The sequence below is a fragment of the Saimiri boliviensis genome, chromosome 5 (assembly GCF_048565385.1).
Source record: "Saimiri boliviensis isolate mSaiBol1 chromosome 5, mSaiBol1.pri, whole genome shotgun sequence".
Lineage (NCBI taxonomy): Eukaryota > Metazoa > Chordata > Mammalia > Primates > Cebidae > Saimiri > Saimiri boliviensis.
Window position 1 is genome coordinate 71,178,887 of NC_133453.1, and position 18,725 is coordinate 71,197,611.

Here is an 18,725-nt window from a genome sequence, read left to right on the forward strand (position 1 = left end):
CCCCTACAATCTATTCAAAATACATCTGCCAAAAAATCAGTGTCATTCTATTAGGTGAAATTCTGCCTATAAAATACCTCTCATTATTTCTAGAATTCCCCTGAATATAATCTTGTAACTGTCAGCTTAAAGTCTATTTATACTCACTTGAATGACCATAATTTATGGGAATCAGAAAAAGATAAGTGAGCATTTTCCAACTAACCAATGTCTAGTGTGAGGATAAAAAAGGGAATAAAATATTGATCTCTTGTAGCCAAAATTAAATTCAGTCAATATGACTTTAGAGCATGCACTAACAAAGGTCACCATTCTTTAGTGTGTGGTTCAAGCAAAAGTAGCCAAATGTTTATTATTATTTAGAGTCAAACTAATGTCATGTGTCCCTTGAACATCAAGCCTCTATGTAATTTTTTTCTTATCTGAAAGCAGATGGAAGACAAAAAGTCACTTCTTCAGCCCTGGTACTGCGATTGCAAAGGAAAAGAGAAAAATAAAACCCAAGTACTTGCATTTTCAAAATGAATGTACATTTGATTTTAAGAAGTAAATTTCCCCAGCCGGGCAGATTGCTTGGGCCCGGAAATTCAAGTGCAGTCTGGACAACATCCTGAGACCCCATCTCCACAAAAAATACAAAAATTAGCTGGGCATAGTGACACCTGCCTATAATCCCAGCTACTCAGGAGGCTGAGGTGGGAGGATCACTTGAGCCCAGGTGGTCAAGCTTCAGTGAGCTGCGATCACACCACTGCAATCCAGCCTGGGTGACAAAGCAAGACCTTGTCTCAAAAAAAAAAAAAAAAAAAAAAAGTGAATTTCTCCTTCTCCTTCTCTATTTTTCTGTATTACCCTTTTTGGTGTCAGTTTTCTGCGGCAGGCTCTACCACACGTCTCATAACAAGACATGAAACTGAGTAACAGAACTTTCACAGGGATCGGATACAGTCCATCACTTATTACTAAATCCATACCTATAACAAGAGTAAAATGTCTTTAGTTTCTTTATATGAAAATGGGGACTGAAATATCTAATTCTAAAGATTGTTAGGGGAATTTGATAAGCAAGAAAAAATTAAATGAAGATGAACAGGAATGGATTCTAGTTGGCTGAGTAGGCTTATTATTATTATCTTGTCTTTTAAAAAAAAATTTGTTTCCATAGGTTTTTGGGGAATAGATGTCATTTGGTTACACGAGTAAGTTCTCTAGCAGTGATTTGTGAGATTTCGGTGTACCCATCACCTGAGCAGTACATACTTAACCCAATTTATAGTCTTTTATCCCTCACGCCCTTCCCATCCTTTTCCTGAGTCCCCAAATTCTACTATGTCATTCTTTTTTTTTTTTTTTGAGACAGAGTTTCGCTCTTGTTACCCAGGCTGGAGTGCAATGGCGCGATCTTGGCTCACCGCAACCTCCGCCTCCTGGGTTCAGGCAATTCTCCTGCCTCAGCCTCCCGAGTAGCTGGGATTACAGGCACGCGCCACCACGCCCAGCTAATTTTTTTGTATTTTTAGTAGAGACGGGGTTTCACCATGTTGACCAGGATGGTCTCAATCTCTTGACCTCGTGATCCACCCGCCTCGGCCTCCCAAAGTGCTGGGATTACAGGCTTGAGCCACCGCGCCCGGCCTACTGTGTCATTCTTGTGCCTCTGCATCCTCTTAGCTCCCACTTATGAGTGAGAATATATGATGTTTCATTTTCCATTCCTGAGTTATTTCACTTAGAATAATAGTCTCCAATCTCAATCAGGTTGCTGCGAATGCCATTAATTCATTTATTTTTATGGCTGAGTAGCATTCCATCATATTTATGTGATATACATATGATTGATATATATGTGATTGATTGATTCACAGTTTCTTTATCCACTCATTGATTGATGGGCATTTGGGCTGGTTCCACATTTTCACAATTGTGAATTGTGCTACTATAAACATGCATGTGCAAGTTTCTTTTTCACATAATGACTTCTTTTCCTCTGGGTAGATGCTCGGTAGTGGGACTGCTCCATCAAATGGTAATTCTACTTTTAGTTCTTTAGGGAATCTCCACACTGTTTTCCATAGTGGTTGTACTAGTTTACATTCCCACCAGCAATATAGAGGTATTCTCTGTTCACTGCATCCATCTCAACATTTATTACTTTCTGATTTGTTTTATTATAGCCATTCTTGCAGGAGTAAGGTAGTATCATATTGTGGTTTTGATTTGCATTTCCCTGATCATTAGTGATGTTGAGCATTTTTTCATATGTTTGTTGGCCATTTGTATATCTTCTTTTGAGAATTGTCTATTCACGTCCTTAGCCCACTTTTTGATGGAATTGTTTGTTTTTTTCTTGCTAATTTATTTGAGTTATTTGTAGATTTTGGATATTAGTCCTTTGTCAGATATACAGATTGCAAAGACTTTCCTCTTTGTTTTTTCTGCGTTTGCTTTTAGGTTCTTGGTCATGAAATTCTTGCTTAAGCCAGTGTCTAGAAGGGTTTTTCCAATGTTATCTTCTAGAATTTTCATAGTTTCAGGTCTTCGATTTAAGTCCTTCATCCATCTTGAATTGAGTTTTGTATAAGGTGAGAGATTAGGATCCAGTTTCATTCTCCTACATGTGACTAGTCAATTATCCCAGCACTACCTGATGAACAGGGTGTCCTTTCCCCATTGATGTTTTTGTTTCCTTTGTTGAAGACAAAGTTAGCTTTAAGTATTTGGTTTTATTTCTGGTTCTCTATTCTGTTCCATCGGTCTATGTATCTATTTTTATACCACTACCATCCTGTTTTGGTGACTATGGCCTTATAGTATAGTTTGAAGTCCAGATGTGATGCCTCCAGATTTGTTCTTTTGCATAGTCTTGCTTTGGCTATGCAGGTTTTTTGGTTCCATATGAATTTTAGGATTCTTTTTCTAGTTCCATGAAGAATGATGACAGTGTTTTGACACAAATTGCACTGAATCTGTGCAATTTTGATAATGCACAGAGGTTTTGATAGGTTGCATCACTATTGTCATTCAATTTGAAGAATTTTTAAATTTCCATCTTGATTTCATTTTGATCCAATGATCATTCAGAAATATGTAATTTAATATCCACGTATTTGCATGGTTTTGAAGGTTTCTTTTGGAATTGATTTCTACTTTTATTCTACTGTGGTCTGAGAGAGTGCCTGATATAATTTCAGTTTTCTTAAATTTATTGAGACTTGTTTTGTGGCCTATCATATAGTCTATCTTGGAGAAAGTTCCATGTGCTGATGACTTGAATATATATTCTGTGGTTGCTGGGTGAATGTTCTGTAAATATCTGTTAAGTCCATTTGTTTCATGGTATACTTTAAATATGTTGTTTCTTTGTTGACTTTGTCTTCATGACTTGTCTAATGCTAACAGTGAAGTACTGAAGTCCCCACAATTATTGTGTTGCCATCTATCTCATTTCTTAGGTCTAGTTGTAATTGTTTTATAAATTTGGGAAATCAAGTGTTAGGTGCATAAATATTTAGGTGGTGACATTTTGCTGTTGGACAAGGCCTTTTATTATTATATAATGTCCCTCTTAGTCTTTTTTAACTGCTGTTGCTTTCAAGTTTGTTTTCTCTAATATAAGAACAGCTACTTCTTCTCGCTTTTGGTGTCCATTTGCATGGAATGTCTTTTTCCACTCCTTTACCTAAAGTTTATTTGAGTCCTTAGGCATTAGGTAAGTGTCTTGAAGGCAGCAATAGTTGGCTGGTGAATTCTTACCCATTCTGCCATTCTATCTATATTTTTTAAGTGGAAAACTTAGGCCATTTACATTCAACATTAGTATTGAAATGTGAGGTACTATTCCATCCATCATGCTATTATTTGTCTGTATACCTTGGTTTGTGTTTTTTTTTTCCTAAATTGAATTTTTGTTTTATAGATCCTGTGAGATTTATGCTTTAAAGAGGTTCTAGTTTGATGTGTTTCAGGATTTGTTCAAAATTTAGAGCTCCTTTTAGCAGTTCCTGAAGTGCTAGCTTGGTAGTGGCAAATTCTCTCAGCATTTGTTTGTCTGAAAAATACTATCTTGCCTTCATTTATGGAGCTTAGTTTTGCTGGATACAAAATTCTTGGCTGTTGTTTTGTATATAATAGTTGTTTTGTTTGAGGAGGCTGAAGATAGGGCTCCAATCCCTTCTAGATTGCAGGGCTTCTGCTGAGAAATCTGCTGTAAATCTGATAGTCTTTCCTTTATAGTTTACCTGGTGCTTTTGCCTCACATCTCTTAAGATGCTTTACTTTGTCTTAACTTTAGATAAACTGATGACAATGTGCCTAGGCGATGATTTTTGTGATGAATTTCCCAAATGTTCTTGGTGCTTCTTGTATTTGGATGTCTAGGTCATTAGAAAGGCTGGGAAAGCTTTCCTCGATTATTCTCCCCAATATGTTTTCCAAACTTTTAGATTTCTCTTCTTCCTCAGAAACACCAATTATTCTTAGGTTTGGCTGTTTAACATAATCCCAAACTTCCAGGAGGCCTTTTTTTTCTTTGTTTTTGTTGGACTGGGTTAATTCAAAAACCTTGTCTTCAAGCTCTGAAGTTCTTTCTTCTGCTTGTTGATTCTATCACTGAGATTTTCCAGAGCATTTTGCATTTCTCTTAGTGTATCCAGTATTTTCTGAAGTTTTCATTGTATTTTATTTATGCTGTCTATTTCACTAAAGATTTCTTCCCTCATGTCTTTTGACTTTTTAAAAAATTTTGTTAAATTGGACTTCACCTTTCTTTGGTGCCTCCTTAATTAGCTTAATAACTGACCTTCTGAATTCTTCTTCAGGTCAATCAGGGATTTCTTCTTAGTTTGGATTCATCGCTGGTGAGCTAGTGTGATTTTTTGAGGGTGTTAAAGAACCTTGTTTTGTCATATTACCATAACTGTTTTTCTGGTTCCTTCTCATTTGACTGGGCTACATCAGAGGGAAGGTCTAGGGTTCAAGACTGCTGTTCAGATTCTTTTGTCCCATGAGGTATTCCCTTGATGTAGTACTCTCCCTCTCTTCCTAGGTATGTGGTGTTCGGAGAGCTGAGTTGTAGTGACTGTCATCTCTCCTGTGGATCTAGCCATCCAGCAGATCTATCAGGCTCTGGGCTGGTGCTGGGGGTTGTCTGCACTGGATTCTTTGATATAAACTGTCTCAGCTGTGGGTACCAGCACCTGTCCCAGAGGAGGTGGCAGGGGGGTGAAATGGACTCTGTGAGGTTCCTTACTTAGGTCAATAAACTATTTTTGTGCTGATTTGCCTCCCACCAGGAGGTGGCACTTCGAAGACAGCATCAGCTGTGGTAGTATAGGGAGGATCAGGCAGTTGGCGGAAACTCCCAAGAGTATATGCCTCTTGTCTTCAGCTACTGGAGTGAGTAGGAAAAGACCATCAGGAGGCACGTCTGAGGTAAGGGCAGGGCTAGGCATCTCCTTGGGCAGGTGTTGCTGCACCTGCTGTAGGGAATGGTGGGGGTGGTTCTGAGGTAAATGGAGTTATGTTCCCAGGAGGATTATGGCTGCCTCTGCTGTGTCATGCAGATTGGTCAGGGAAGTGGGGGAAAGCCAGCAGTTACAGGCATTACCCAGCTTCCACACAACCCAAAAGGCGGGTCTCACAGCACCGAGTTTGCTTCCAGGCAGTGGGCAAGCAGGGCTGAGAACTTGCCCCAGGCTACCAGCTTCCCGCTGTGAAAGCAAGCTGGGCTCTCATACCACCCTGAGTAGGCTCATTCTTAATTTAATTGCCCTGACACACCAGTCACACAATGCAGACATTTACAATCATGCCTCGTCTCCTGGAGTTTTAAGCTGTTTATAAAGAAAATATATGTATGTTTAGACACAGATGTTTATGTATGTGTATATGTTCACACATAAGCATATGTGTATTATGAAAATACATGTATATACACATACATTTGTATGCACATATGTATGAAAGTTAAATTTATGTATGTCAAGGATCTCCCATCCAATTGAAAATAAATGTAGTTGTACAGACTTCTGACCAATAATTTGTATTTTCTTTTTGAGACGGAGTTTTGCTCTTGTTACCCAGGCTGGAGTGCAATGGCGCGATCTCGGCTCACCGCAACCTCCGCCTCCTGGGTTCAGGCAATTCTCCTGCCTCAGCCTCCCGAGTAGCTGGGATTACAGGCACATGCCACTATTTGAAAAGATGCTCTTGTTCCTTCCTCATTCAGAGAAGGGACCATAATCAGCCTAACATCCTGTCATTGCTTAGATTTTTCCAATAAATGCCAGTCAACTTGCACTCCTGCATAAGAAAATAAGCCATTACACAAAACCCAAGCCAGTAACAATGCACAAAATGAAGTTCTTAGCTGACTGACTGAAACCACATGAGCTGTATGCTGACTGGAAGAGTTATGAGTTACCCACACATCAGCTGTATTCATACTGCAACACCTTATGTTCTAAATAAGGAGGCCCCTTTTTATAGGAAGACAGTGAGACTGAACTACCCATTTGAACTGAGCATCATGATTACTGGTACTAGCAGCTATTAACATGGCATTACATATTGACTGTAAAGCTATACTTAGAAAGTGAAAGCAGCATGAAACAATGGATGAACATGAGATCATGAGGTTGCCAAGCAGGAAACACCGTAGTAACAATGTTTGCACCTGTGATACTCTCAGGGTGATCCTGGACACGTTTAAGTCTCTCTTCTGGAGAAGCAATCAGACCGTTAGTTAAGTTCTCTTAAACTCTTATATTTTGAGTCCAATTCCTGCATTAGTTAAGTCTTGTATGTCAATCCTGCAGTATCTGTACAACTGGCCATTCCACCTTGTTTGAATCACTGCTGCTGTGCTCATTCCCTTTTTGTCCCAACCCTCTGCTTCTCCTGCCTTGTGCACAGACCACCCTTGGTCTGTCAATGCCAGTGACACCTTGGGGTTTCATCCTCAGCCTTCTTTTCACACCATGTGCTCCTGCTAGATGAACTCACCCACTCCCTGCATACTGGACAATCACTGCTCCTAACCAGCTCTATATCCCTGGATACCCGGTGTCATTTGGACACCCAAATGTTGGCACCTGAGGCTCAAAATCCAAAAACAAACAAACAAAACATGTTATCTTTCTCCCAGCAATCCACTTTCCTTTCTTCCTTCCATCTCTGTCAAAGACACTATTCTCCATCCAATGTCCCAGGTCCTTGAGTCTTCCTTCACCTTCAACCCCCTTATCCCAGGCATCAAACCTCAAAGTTCTACCTTGGAAATGTCCCTTTCATTTGCTCCTTTCCTCCACTCCCTCAGTGTCTTCCTTAGCCTAGCACAGTCAGTCTTTATCTTTCTTCAAGAAGTAGGCTGGCATTAACTGAGTGCCACAGCTAGACCGGTAAGCCAAGCTATCCAATTGATTAATCATGACAAAGAGAATAGTCACAAAGTCCAGAATATTTGCTTTGATGTGAATGAGAGTTACTCCTACAGGAAAGTCTATACAGGAGGTTGCTTGCAAAACACAGAAAAAGAACAAGTGGAGTTGGGGATCTTAAGAAGTGCTGCTCAGACAGATGGCCTAAGGCACTCTCACCAAAGGGCAAGTCTTAACATGTCCAGAGGCCAGTGCTCCTAATCCCCCAGTGCTTTCATATTCTCAGCCAATAGGAATCTCAAAATCTCTACAACGGGCAATCCATATGATGTCTCTGCCTCTACCCCTTTCTTACCTGGGTAAAGCTAATCAACTGTCGCTCTAGCCTAGCCTGGGATAACCTCTTTAGGACAACTAGACAAATCTCTTTCTTGTTTCACCATGTGTTAATGAAACAAACAAATGAAAAAGCTCTTACCCTGAGTTTTCCTTTGTCCAACTCATCCTTTCATGATCCTTTTGCAGTTTTCTCTGGTCTCTAGCTCCCAAAAAGTGTTTATCCCCCTAAGATATTGTTCTAACAGTAAGCTAACGTATGTTATTAGTCATCCTTTAAGTGACCAGTAATCAGTTGGGTATTTTCAACTCTGTGTGAAAGATCTGTGTCTTAAATCTTCTAGGCAGGACTAGCTCTCATGAAGCTACATTCTAAACCTGGGCATGAGGACTTCCTCCACAATTTTCACATGGTCTGCTTGATCCTGGGCACTCCCTATGCCTCTTTCTTATCTGCAAAATGAAGATAAAACTACCTACTTCAAAGGGTTAGAATGAGGATCAAAGAGGCAACACTTGTAAAGTATATAGAATAGCATTCATCACAAGGCAAGGGCTCTGTAACTCGTAACTATCGTCACTATTTTTATATAGCTGGTATATGACATGTACCCAATAAATGACTTCAAGTTGTATGATTAACTATGGGCCAGTGCCAATGGCTAGACAAACTACCAACTACAAAATGACTCTAGGACAGATGTCTCCCATGAGATTTGAAGAAGATACAAGTGTAGAATGAAGGAGGGCTTCATTCTGACAAAGTGGTTAAGCAGTAGGCCACGTAAATTAGACACTTTGTGTTGCTTTTTCATTAAATTTATGTGTCAGGATTTGGCTGACTTCTTCTCCCTTGTTTGCATTTTTAAAGTTATTTAATATTTAACGTTATAAAATCACTTGAGCTTGCTACTACACTAAATCTGTACTTTGTACAAGCAGCTCTGAAAAAAGTGTAAAATTTAGGAGGGCTGGAAAGTGAAAAGTACAGCAGTGAATTTCCATGGCAATGTGGTATTATAAATAAGACATAATACATGGATAAATCTACCAATGAAGAGGTACAGATGAACAAAGTGTGTTTATTCATGTGTTTTAGTATCTTTTTGTATTCTGATATTTTATAGACACAAAGTTAAAAAATCTAACCTTCAAGAGCATCATGTAAGACCTTTAAACTGAGTTTCTAAATAAAAAGTTGCACTCTTAAATCTCTATAGGGACTGGGCAGGTTAAGGCAAATGAGGAGCCGGTTAATCTTAGCTCTCAGGGTACTGGGATGAATGGTGACTGGCATTCAGTTTCTAAGCTGGCACTCCTGGGGAATGTTGCTATTTCAATACTCCACTGATATAAGGGCCAGCCAAATGTCAAGAAAGAATGCAAATTCAAGTGTTGCCAGATTTTCCCCATTTTTCATAGAAAGTTAAAAATCTGATATTTTGTAAGACATAAGACATTTTAAATGCTGGTGATTAATTCTATTTAAAAAAAAAAATCAGACTAGGTGTGGTGGCTCATGCCTGCAATCCCAGCACTTTAAGAGGCTGATGTGGGTGTATTACCTGAGGTCGGGAGTTCAAGACCAGCCTGGCCAACATGGTGAAACCCCATCACTACTAAAAACATGAACAAGTAGCCAGGTATGGTGGCACATGTGTGTAGTCCCAGTTATTCGGGAGGCTGAGGTATTGAACTGAGAATTGCCTGAACCCAGGAGGCAGAGGTTGCAGTGAACCGAGACTGCACTACATTCCAGCCTAGGCAACAGAGGAAGACTGTCTCAAAAAATAAATTAATTAAAAAAAATAAAAATCATACAGGCCAAATCATGCAGGCTAGATTCAACTTGGGGTCACCAGTTCACAACCTGTGCTTTAAGCTCTTTAATAGCATACGTATAGTATGTGACAGAGATGTGTGAGATGGTCTACTCTTTCTACTCTCTAAACTATATTCCATACAGAATGAAAGTCTGCTTTCCTGAAGCATAGAATTTTTATAGGGAAAATTCACTCTTGCATTAGGTTATTAAGTAATGATCTAATGAACTTTTGCTCAGTTCTTGGAAAATGTCTACTGAATAAAAATGAAGTCATATCAAATAAATTTGATTTGTTATTATGCTAACAACCAGATGGTCATTCATTAGGATATACTGAGGATTTACTAAATACCAAGATATATTACTAGGTGTTGGGAATATAAATATGAGTTAAGTCAAGCTCCTTCCATCAAGGAGCTGACAAGCTAATCTACAAAGCTGCTTCCCGATGGATGGGCAACAGCTGTAAATCTAAGGAAGCCTTGGTTATCCTAAGAAACCAGTCACATCTTTCGTCTTCACTCCTAGCTGGTGACAGTATTTAGAGAGTTACCTCTATTCTCAAGGACATCCTGCCCTAGTGTTACTGGGAAAAAATGCCTGGAGAACTCAGTCTTTCCATATCAAACCTGGAAGCCCTGCTAAAATAGAGATGGTGTCACATCCTGTCCCTTCTCGCTCCTTCTCTGGGTGAGCAGCAAGGAGAGAGTTGTTGAGTAGAGAGGCAGAAGAGGACAAGGCAGAATATAAACCTCAAAGAAAGTTCCTGTGAGCTAAGTAGTTTCCCCAATGTCCAAATCCTCTGAAGCCTTTAGGGTAACATAGAGCAGAGAGAAACAGGCAAGGCTTCAGTGGCTCCCAACAAGGGGCTGTTGTTAAAGGTATGAAGGTCCCACTCCATGGCAGTAGAAGAAGAGCTCACGGACATAGGGGCTGAGGGTGACCAGGCCCTTTCTGGTATTGTTCTGAAGCTAAAAAGGACTTGAAGATAAAATATTCTTGACATTATGAAACATTTATCAAGAATGAACTACATTCTTACATTTATCGTTCCTCTTCTAGTAAAAAGCACAATAAGGGCAAATCAATGTTCATACTTCGAGAAACAACAAAAAGGAAATTTAATTAGAAAAATATTCACCTCACTGTCAAAGATTTTGTCATAAGATTTTTTTTTTTTTAAGTTTGAAAATGTATAAAAGAATGGCGACCAGGGGTGGCAACTACTTGCAGTCCCAGCTACTTGGGAGGCTAAGGTGGGAGGATCCCTTGAGCCCTAGAGTTTAAGATTGCAGTGGGTAGGTGGGGAGGCAATCGTAAGAAATTTCCAGCTAGAGGTACTATAGTAAACAGGTCATTAAAAGCATCTCATAAATGAGAACAACTTAAATTACAAAATGAACAACAATTAAAACTACAAAAATAAAGTTATTTACACTTTCCCTAGAATGTACTAGGTAATTCAAGGCAGAGATAGACAATCATATTGCAAATTGATTCTCAAGTGGTTCTTGGAATCACTCGTACCTCTTTGGAATATACTAAGGTAACAAACACACATTCTTTGTTCCACTGCATGCTTTAGAGTAACATTAAAACCTCTTTCCTGTAGAACCTCAGGTTAACCAGGAAAGCACTGACAAGACAGGAGACAGCTAGAGAGCAAATGTGCCTTCAGTGAAGGGGCAGAATACAGATAATCTCAGAACCAAGCCAACAGATTAAAATTTCTTTCAAAAGGGGTCAATAATTAACACCTGCAGTGTTCCTGGACATGGTTTCTGACTCTATGGTTTTGTCCATTCATGGCCAGATTGAGGTTCCTAAAAGAACAACTCTGAAGATACTTAGAAACTGAGTCTCAAAGCTTTCAATAATCAAATCCCACCTTTAGACTCCTGGTCTTGGTCCCTACTAGCCCAATGTGTGTTTCATGTGAAACATCAGATCTGGGCCTGCTGCGGCCTTAACCACCCTTCACCATCTGTCAAAAACAAATCTCCCAGAGAGGGCCCCCACCCATCACTTCTCCGCAATGCTTCCCTCTTCCTTCAAGTCCTACGGTGCTCTCCCTCAAAAAGGGGTCACAGCATTATTTTGCATTGTCAATCATGCCTCCTTAACATCAAAACCAAACAATCAACAACAACAAAAAATCTATTGACTACCCACTATCTTCCAAATGCTGTTAAGTGCATTCACATGTATAATTCTATTTTATCCATCATGGCAACACTTGGACATGGCTTGTCTGAGGTCAACAGCTAGTAAACACAGGAGCGGGGACCCAAACTCAAGATGACAACCAGGATGTCTGATGTGAAAGCTTGTGCTTTTTACAGCAGTCCTCTACCCGTCATTTAATGACAACAAAAACAACAGTTAACACGTACCAAGCAATTACCCCAGCAGATATGCTTCTAAACACCTTACATGTTCTATCCATTAATCCTCACAAAAACCTTGCAAGGTTAATACTGTTATACTCTCATTTTAGAGATATGGAAGGAGACACAGAAAGATCAAGCAACTTTCCTGAGGTTCATATCTTTTAAATGGCAGAGTATGTGCCCTTAAGCAGTATGTAGTATCTTCTGATAGTGCTACATAGCTGCTTTCGGATTTTTATATATAGCTCTTATGTTCAACTTTTCCCCCTATATTCCTTATCATCCTATTTGCCTCATAAAAGCAGGTCATTCAAAGGGATGAGTGGTGCCCCAACCAAAAGACACAGACTGGCAAATTGGATAAAAAGCCAAAACCCATCAGTGTGCTGTATCCAGGAAACCCATCTTACATTCAAGGATACACAAAGGCTCAAAATAAAGGGATGGAGGAAGATCTACAAAGCAAATGGAGAGCAAAAAAAAGGCAGGAGTTGCAATTCTCATCTCTGATAAAATAGACTTTAAAGCAACAAATATCAAAAGAGACAAAGAAGGACATTACATAATGGTAGAAGGATCACTGCAACAAGAAGAGCTAACGATCCTAAATATATATGCACCCAATACAGGGGCACCCAGATACATAAGGCAAGTTCTTAATGACTTACGAGAGACTTAGACTCCCACACAATAATAGTGGGAGACTTTAACACCCCATTGTCAATATTAGACAGATCAACCAGACAGAAAATCAACAAGTCCATCCCAAATCCACAGAATATACATTCTTCTCAGCACCACATCACACCTACTCTAAAATTGACCACATAATTGGCAATAAATCACTCCTCAGCAAATGCAAAAGAACAGAAATCATAACAAACAGTCTCTCAGACCACAATGCAATCGAGTTAGAACTCAGAATGCAGAAACTAACTCAGAACCACACAGCTTCATGGAAACTGAACAACTTGCTCTTAAATGTTGACTGGATAAACAATGAAATGAAGGCAGAAATAAAGATGTTCTTCAAAACCAGTGAGAACGAAGACACAACATACCAGAATCTCTGGGACACATTTAAAGCAGTCTCTAGAGGAAAATATATAGCAATGAGTGCCCACATGAGAAGAAAGGAGATATCTAAAATTGACACCCTATCATCAAAATTGAAACAGCTAGAGGAGCAAGATCAAAAAAACTCAAAACCTAGCAGAAGACAGGAAATAACTAAGATCAGAGCAGAACTGAAGGAAATAGAGACACAAAAAACTCTTCAAAAAATCAATAAATCCAGGAGCTGGTTTTTTGAAAAGATCAACAAAATAGACAGACCACTAGCCAGATTAATCAAAAAGGAAAGAGAGAATAACCAAATTGATGCAATAAAAAACGATAAAGGGGATATCACCACAGATTCCACAGAAATCCAAACCATCATCAGAGATTATTACAAACAACTCTATGCACATAAACTAGTAAATCTGGAAAAAATGGATAAATTCCTGGACACCTGCATCCTCCCAAGCCTAAACCCGGAAGGAGCTGAAACCCTGAATAGACCAATAACAAGGTCTGAAGTTGAGGCAGCAATAAAGAGCCTACCACCCCAAAAAAGCCCAGGTCCAGATGGGTTAACAGCCGAATTCTACCAGACATACAAAGAGGAGCTGATACCATTCCTTCTGAAACTATTCCAGACAATCCAAAAAGAGGGAATCCTTCCCAAATCATTTTATGAAACAAACATCATCCTGATACCAAAACCCGGCAGAAACTCAACAAGAAAAGAAAATTTCAGGCCAATATCCATGATGAACATAGATGCAAAAATCTTCAATAAAATACTGGCAAACCGATTGCTACAGCATATCAAAAAGCTCATCCACTATGATCAAGTAGGATTCATCCCGGGGATGCAAGGCTGGTTCAACATACGCAAGTCCATAAACGTAATTCACCACATAAACAGAACCAAAGACAAAAACCACGATTATCTCAATTGATTCAGAGAAGGCCTTTGACAAAACTCAGCAGCCCTTTATGCTAAAAACCCTCAATAAACTAGGTATTGATGGAACGTATCTCAAAACAATAAAAGCTATTCACAACAAACCAACAGCCAATATCATACTGAATGGGCAAAACTGGAAGCATTCCCTTTGATATCTGGCACTAGACAAGGATGTCCTTTCTCACCACTCCTATTCAATATAGTACTAGAAGTTCTAGCCAGAGCAATCAGGCAAGAAAAAGAAATAAAGGGTATTCAAATTGGAAAGGAGGAAATCAAATTGTCTCTATTTGCAGATGACATGATTGTATATCTAGAAGTCCCCATCATCTCAGCCCAAAATCTCCTGAAACTGATAAACAACTTCAGCAAAGTCTCAGGATACAAAATCAATGTGCAAAAATCACAAGCATTCTATACACCAGTAACAGACTTCAAGAGAGCCAAATCAAGAACGAACTGCCATTCACAATTGCTACAAAGAGAATAAAATACCTAGGAATACAACTAACAAGGAACGTAAAGGACCTCTTCAAGGAGAACTACAAGCCACTGCTCAATGAAATAAGAGAGGACACAAACAGATGGAGAAACATTCCATGTTCATGGTTAGGAAGAATCAACATCGTGAAAATGGCCATACTGCCCAAAGTAATTTACAAATTCAACGCTATCCCCATCAAGCTACCAATGACCTTCTTCACAGAACTGGAAAAAAACACCTTAAACTTCATATAGAACCAAAAGAGAGCCCGCACAGCCAAGTCAATTCTAAGCAAAAAGAACAAAGCAGGAGGCATCACACTACCGGACTTCAAACTGTACTACAAGGCTACAGTAATCAAAACAGCATGGTACTGCTACCAAAACAGAGATATAGACCAATGGAACAGAACAGAGGCCTCAGAGGAAATACAACATACCCACAACCATCTGATCTTCGACAAACCTGACAAAAACAAGCAATGGGGAAAGGATTCCCTGTTTAATAAATGGTGTTGGGAAAACTGGCTAGCCATGTGCAGAAAGCAGAAACAGGACCCCTTCCTGACACCTTACACCAAAATTAACTCCAGATGGATTAAAGACTTAAACATCAGACCTAACACCATAAAAACCCTAGAAGAAAATCTAGGCAAAACCATTCAGGACATAGGCATAGGCAAGGACTTCATGACCAAAATGCCAAAAGCAATGGCAACAAAAGCCAAAATAGACAAATGGGACCTAATCAAACTCCACAGCTTCTGCACAGCAAAAGAAACAGTCAGTAGAGTGAATGGGCAACCAACAGAATGGGAAAAAATTTTTGCAGTCTACCCATCTGACAAGGGGCTGATATTCAGAATTTACAAAGAACTAAAACAGATCTACAAGAAAAAAACAAGCCCATTCAAAAATGGGCGAAGGATATGAACAGATACTTTACAAAAGAAGACATACAGGAGGCCAACGAACATATGAAAAAATGCTCATCATCACTGGTCATTAGAGAAATGCAAATCAAAACCACATTGAGATACCATCTCACACCAGTTAGAATGGCGATCATTAAAAAATCTGGAAACAAATAAATGGTGTTGGGAAAACTGGCTAGCCATGTGCAGAAAGCAGAAACAGGACCCCTTCCTGACACCTTACACCAAAATTAACTCCAGATGGATTAAAGACTTAAACATCAGACCTAACACCATAAAAACCCTAGAAGAAAATCTAGGCAAAACCATTCAGGACATAGGCGTAGGCAAGGACTTCATGACCAAAACGCCAAAAGCAATGGCAACAAAAGCCAAAATAGACAAATGGGACCTAATCAAACTCCACAGCTTCTGCACAGCAAAAGAAACAGTCAGTAGAGTGAATCGGCAACCAACAGAATGGGAAAAAATTTTTGCAGTCTACCCATCTGACAAGGGGCTGATATCCAGAATTTACAAAGAACTAAAACAGATCTACAAGAAAAAAACAAACAAGCCCATTCAAAAATGGGCGAAGGATATGAACAGATACTTTACAAAAGAAGACATACAGGAGGCCAACAAACATATGAAAAAATGCTCATCATCACTGGTCATTAGAGGAATGCAAATCAAAACTACATTGAGATACCATCTCACACCAGTTAGAATGGCGATCATTAAAAAATCTGGAAACAACAGATGCTGGAGAGGATGTGGAGAAATAGGAACACTATTACTCTGTTGGTGGGAATGTAAATTAATTCAACCATGTGGAAGACAGTGTGGCGATTCCTCAAGGACCTAAAAATAGAAATCCCATTTGACCCAGCAATCCCATTACTGGGTATATATCCAAAGGATTATAAATCATTCTACTATAAGGACACGTGCACACGAATGTTCATTGCAGCACTGTTTACAATAGCAAAGACCTGGAACCAACCCAAATGCCCAATGATGATAGACTGGATAGGGAAAATGTGGTACCTATACACCATGGAATATTATGCAGCCATCAAAAACGATGACTTCAAGTCCTTTGTAGGGACATGGATGAACCTGGAAACTATCATTCTCAGCAAACTGACACAAGAGCAGAAAATCAAACACCGCATGTTCTCACTCATAGGCGGGTGTTGAACAATGAGAACACATGGACACAGGGAGGGGAGCACTACACACTCGGGTCCTTTAGGGGGAAATAGGGGAGGGACGGGGGGGTGGGGAGGTGGGAAGAGATAGCATAGGGAGAAATGACAGATACAGGCAAGGGGACGGAAGTCAGAAAACTACACTGCTATTTGTGTACCTATGCAACAATCTTGCATGTTCTTCACATGTACCCCAAAACCTAAAATGCAATAATAAAAAAACGAAGACATATATTAAAAACACACACAAAGGGATGAGTGGTACACGTGGAGAGCAGGGGCAACAGAAATGAAATAGAAGCACTCCCACTTCTTGGCCTTGGTGGACCAGACAGGATGAAACCCTCAGGTTAGGCTTGAGATAGAACCAACAATTCAAGATACCTTCTCCTTACTGATGTCCTTGAAGTCACCTTTGACAGATGTACCCTAAATGGAAAATGAAGTAAACAGATACAGGCAGCATGTAAAGCTGGTCCTGCCTAGAGCTCTAACACTGTGTGGGTATCCAAAATATTCAAGCTAAAGAGGTGACAAACCCTGTCATTGACTCATTGGAGGAGTTCCGCAAACTCCTACAAATCTCAGCTTTGGAATAAAATAATCAGCATGAGAAAAAAAATTGGAAATCTCTTCCATGTTATTAATTCATAATTTATGTTTCAAAATGCATGGCCCTTCAAAAGATACCATAAATAAAAGACAAGCCATAGACAAGGAGAAAAATGTTTGCATGTCACTAAGCCTACAAAGGATTGGTATAAAGAACTCTTAAAAGTCAATAGTAAAAAAAAAGTAAACATAACTTTAAAATGTGTAAAAGATCTAAACAGATATTCTACCATGCATAAATGACCAAAAATCACATGAAAACACAACATCATTATTCATAAGGGAAATAAAAATTAAATCTATAATGAGAGATCACTACACAACCACTAGAATGGTTATAGTTAAAGAGACAATAACAATGTTTTTGAGGATGTAGCGAAACTGGAACCTAAACACACTGCTGGTAGGAAGATGAAATGGTGCATCTTAGAAAGTTTGGTAATTTCTTAAATATTCATACTCATATTTCATATTCCTAAATGTGAATTTATCATGACTCAGTAATTTCTCTTTTAGGTAGCTACCCAAGAGAAATGAAGACATGTCCACACAAAGGCTTCTATGTGAATTGTCACAGCAGCATTATTCATAATAGCCAAAAGGCAAAGACAATCAAACACCCACTCAACGGTGAATAGATAAACGAAGTGAGACATATTCATTCAAATGAAGTCCTGATATATTCTCCGAGCTGTATGAAACTCAAAAGCATAATGCCAAGTGGAAGAAGTCAGCCACAAATAACCAAATATTGGATGATTCCATTTATATGAAATGTTCTGAAAGGCAAAACTACTGAGACAGAAAATAGATTAGTGGTGGTTGCCTGAGGCTGGGAGTACAAGGGAGTGAAAACAAATGGGCTGTCCAACGTTGCTCTGTTTGCTCCACAGGGAAGTCAGCTCACAACTGAAGTTCTCTCTCTGATGCATTCAGAAGGATGGAACATACATTAAGGAAGAGAACTGGTACTCAAGTTATTTCATAATGGAAGCAAACACTGAGGTAATGTTCCATTTCTATGTGAGCCCAGAGCAAACTCCTTCATATGGGGAGGGTATTCTGAAATTCTCTTTTCTTTGTATATACTTCCAAAATATATTGTAATGACTACTGGTTGATTAAAAATTTTGCAGCAAACCTTTTATACTTTCTTCACCCCATGAAAAGACTTCAAAAACATAAGACATTTCTATTAAGATACACTAGTTTTGATTACTGGGAAGAGTAATTTAAAAGAGTTTAACAAAAAGTAATGTATTATCTCTTATAATCAAAATAAGAAGAGATGTTGCAGTATCATTCCTTCGACCAAGGGTTAGTAACTTTTTCTGGAAAGCCACTTATTTTAGGATCTGTGCACCAAGAAGAAAAATTAAAGATATTATGAAAGTATTTATATAACCATTTAATAGTGTAAAAACCCTTTGTCTTAGTCCATTCTTGCATTGCTATAAAGAAATGACTGAGACTGGGTAATTTATAAAGAAAAGAGGTTTAATTGGCTCATGGTTCTACAGCCTGTACAGGAACCACAGCAGCATCTGCTTCTGGAGAGGCC

At 39.1% G+C, this 18,725-nt stretch overlaps 1 protein-coding gene across 2 annotated transcripts in view; it reads right to left on the minus strand.

Annotated features, from left to right (window-relative positions):
* The window catches only part of CERS6 (ceramide synthase 6), a 340,615-nt gene that overhangs the window by 159,205 nt on the left and 162,685 nt on the right, over positions 1-18,725 (minus strand). The window lies entirely within an intron of this gene.